The sequence below is a fragment of the Squalius cephalus genome (assembly GCF_949319135.1).
Source record: "Squalius cephalus genome assembly, chromosome: 2".
Taxonomy (NCBI): Eukaryota; Metazoa; Chordata; class Actinopteri; order Cypriniformes; family Leuciscidae; genus Squalius; species Squalius cephalus.
The window spans coordinates 20,496,901-20,501,079 of NC_137123.1; the positions used below are offsets into that span (position 1 = coordinate 20,496,901).

Here is a 4,179-nt window from a genome sequence, read left to right on the forward strand (position 1 = left end):
TGGCTACTGAGTTTTTGATTGACAGCTTCTTCACCTGGAAGTGAAGACGTCAGTGCTGTGTTTATGTGTGGATGTGAGCGTCTGTAAGCGCAGCTTTCTATTTCATTTTAATGATATTAAGTTTATATCTGTATTTTTTTGTATTTTTATATTGTTGAGATGATTTCTTATAGAAGGAATAGTAGCCTACAGACGAATCATTATCATTATCATTAGCCATCGTCGCTATCAGGATACTGGATAGCCTATTCGAGGTAAGTCAGATTTATTTATTTTTAATCAATACTATACTAATACAATACTAATACTATTTATAATACAGTAGGTGCCTCTCCACCTTTTTTCAGGTGGAGAGGCATTTTAGAGCTCAGTGAGAGCCCATAACATTATACAGCTGTGTTGTCTTGATTTAACTTAGTCCAATAATTACATGACTTGTTTATCTACATTCGGTTACAGTCTTCGATTAGATCATATTTCCCCCCAGCCACCCCAACCAACATTGGGCTAGAGTAATGTACAGTATCTGACTGTACTGTAGCCTACAGTACAAAAAGTACTGTATCAGTCAATGACCGATGCCCAAGGACCAGAGCGCTGTCAATCACTGCCTGATTCAACTTTGGCAATGTAAAGCCTTTTTTTTAACCATGCCAATAAAGCTATTTAAACCTGAATTTCTCAATTGCTGATTAATTTGCGATGCAGAGTTTTTGAAAGAGGAGAGAAACGACTTGACCACAGAACACGTCTCTGTTCATAATAATAAACACTCAATTATTTTGAATCTTGAAAATTATTTAATTATTTAGAAATTATTTATTCTGATTACTTTTGTGTGATAAAGATGACTGATAGATAAAGCTATTATATGTAGCTAGTATGAGTAAATGCTTTTTCTGTGTCCATATTTGACTAATAATAATGCCAAAAATTGCACTTCAAATGAACATTTCTGAGAAAAATGCTTAATCTGTAATAGTCTTTAATAATAAATATATGTCCAAATTAAAAACTTAATACATGCAAGTAATTATAACTGAAAACATCCAGCAACTGGGGAATACACAGCCATGGATATATGTTTATATATAGGGCTATACAGCCATCTACTGGTTACACAACAGTATTACAGATGATAAATGCTTCATGACTCCCGAGGTAAATATTTAAGCTAGTACTGTAAAATCCCTTAAAACATTTATATAATTTGTTTGGAAAAAATATTTTAAATCTACAACTTGTTACTGTATGTGGGAGTTCAAAGTAGTTTGTATTGTTAGATTATAATACATTTCCTCTCTCATTTTCCAGGGAGTGGCAACTTTTCCATAAACAAAATTCTGATGCTGACACAGAGGATGGAGTGATAATACCAGAGATCCACTGTCCCTTTCAGACAATAATCTTACTTTGTTCAGACACATCACCTTTGAATGACTGGGATCTTGATCTTCAGACACCTGATTTATTTTATTTTAATATAAACTAGCAAATATTTTAATTTCCTCTAGATTAAAACAAACACAGTTCACAAGAGGTTGCACTTTATTCTTATTAGTCTATGCTGATCTTGGATTAGCATACCAACAGCAAATGAATGTTAAGGGGATAGTTCACCCAAAAATAAAATTCTCTCTTATTTTACTCACCCTCATGCTGTCCCAGATGCATTCTACTTTCTTTCTACAGATATTATATCATTAGATTGTAAGGAAAGTAATCCATCTCTGCGAGTCCTAAAGACGACCACACACAGTGAGCGTGACGGTAATCCATGCGAAAAATCACTTCCGACCAACTGTCTTACGTACATGGGTTACAATCCACTTGTATTATGGACTCACAGAGATGGATTATTTCCTTAAAAATCTTTGTCTATGTTTATGTGAAGAAGAAAGTCATATACACCTGGGATGGCATGAAGGAGAGTAAATGATGAGAGAATTATCATGTTTTGGGTGGACTATCCTTGTACTGCTTGTGTCCAGTCACTGCTTTGTTACTTGAACTGCAACAGGAACTGTTCAAAGAATCATTGCAACATTTAAAATGTATATGAATTTTTTAAATGTATTCAGTATTTGTAATTTTTCATTTTGTATAGTAATGTATCATGAGAATACTGTGCATTACATGTATATTATGCAGTTAATGTTTTGTGAATTCTGGTCTTTCCTGTCACAACATAATTGCATCCAAGACCTTCACTCTGATACTTGTGTGTATGCTTTAGTGACAATAAAGAATGTAAATTTAATTGAATTCATATTTTCAATTACATTAATTTAACTGGTTGTATAAGTCACAATTGAAATGGTTGATGATTGTTAAAATATATTTACAATTTTAAATCTTAGAAGATAGTATTAATTAAATGAAATAACTAAATACAATTATCAATTTTAAAAAAAAAATGGCAGCAAGAACATTCTTTGGGTGACATATGTAATGAAATGCCCTTTGAGGTCTGTATCATCTGACAGCAGGCCACGATTGTAATTTTTTAAATTCCTTTAATTTAAGTGACAATTAATTTTGATGGTGTAAATGTATATCATGCTAACAGTGAGTAGTGTTATGGCCATGGTTGCCAACCTTGATTACTTGGTTGAAGTTTGACTTTCTTGACGGCTGAATATATCACACACGTTTGCTAGTATTCTCTTTAAATTGTAACAGCTCAAACTAATCAGAGCCTAACATGCAAAAGAATCATCAGGAATAAACAAATATTCTCCGAAAACATTGGACACTATAGGCTACAATATTTTAAGTATTATACAGTACTTTAATGTACAATTACACCTGAATAGACTGAATAGATCTCTTGTGCTCCTAAAAGCTTCTGTCGACAAAGTAGTAGCAGCAGCAGGTAAATACAGATAAAATTAAAAAACAAACCTAACTTAATATCATTAAAATGAAATAGAAAGCTGTGCTTAAGACGCTCAAATCCACACATAAACACAGCACTGACGTCTTCACTTCCTGGTCAAGAAGCTGTCAATAAAAACCTCAGTAGCCAATGAGAACGCACTGCTACTAGCCCCGCCCCCACGAGAGAAATGTGTCAGAACAGCAAACGAAAACTCTGGGAGCGTAAACGAAAACTTCAGAAGCGTAAATGAAAACTCTGGAAGCGCATTTGTAAGTTCAGATCAGCGAACGCAATATGAGAAATAGTTAGCAAAACATGCAGTGTATTAAAAACGAAGTCAAAAAATTTGCCTGCGATTTATTCTTTTTCAGTTTCAAAGATATTTTATTCAGTTTCAATTTATATTTTAATTAGTTTCTTGAAAAGTTACGTTCATTATTATTGGAACAAAATTAATTCCATATAGGACAACCCCCCATTTTGTTATTATTATGTACTATATCTAGCCATGTGTATATAATATTGTCTTTTTTATTTAGTTTTATTATTATTATTTTCTACTAATGCTTTATGTTCAGATGTTCTAAATCATCAATGCTTTGGTGATACAAAATGTATTTTTTGTCATGCAAATAAAGCTTTCTGAATTGAATAGAGAGAGGCTGAATTCAGAACCGCATACTTACATACTACTCTTACTATTTCTATCTGCCATAGAAAGATGTGGTAAAAGAAGTATGAGTAGTATACTAGTTGTACAAGAGAGAGAGAGAGAGAGAGAACTGCGCTATCCTTTACTTTCCGCTAGGAGGCAGTGATGGAAAGTCAAGTCCGACTCATTTCAGAGAATCGGTTCTTTTGAACAGTTTATTTCCGAAGACGAATTCAGGGATTCTTTTACATCATTGCGAAATTACGCCACCACGTGGTCCTTGACATTCGGGTGTAAGCCATATTTAAACGCACATTATACACTTTTTTTTCGATTAAGGTTTAAGTTTTAATCGCAGTTAAGTCAGTTTGCAGCAATTATCCAATTCATAAAACATTATTATTTAGGTTAGAATATGTATAATTTGCTTTTACATTAAAAAAACTGAACATTTATTTACGTTTTATGTGAAACAGCCCATCATATACGTATTTCCAGTACGTTTTATTTGTCGATATTTGGCTAGTGACTTTTAGTCAAATCTTCGAAAAGCCTATCAGTTGACTCGAAAACGACTCCGACCAGTCTGACCAGATTCGATTCATTTTAAAAGATCCGACTCGCATGAATGATTCATTCACGAATC

General features: G+C 33.2%; 1 long non-coding RNA gene across 1 annotated transcript; it reads left to right on the top strand.

Moving 5' to 3' along the window:
• The first annotated feature begins 32 nt into the window (after window positions 1-32).
• Window positions 33-2,262, top strand: LOC307146097. Its single transcript, XR_013819047.1, has 3 exons — window positions 33-83; window positions 174-254; window positions 1,315-2,262. It is a non-coding gene; the product is annotated as an uncharacterized lncRNA (long non-coding RNA).
• The last annotated feature ends 1,917 nt before the right edge of the window (window positions 2,263-4,179 follow it).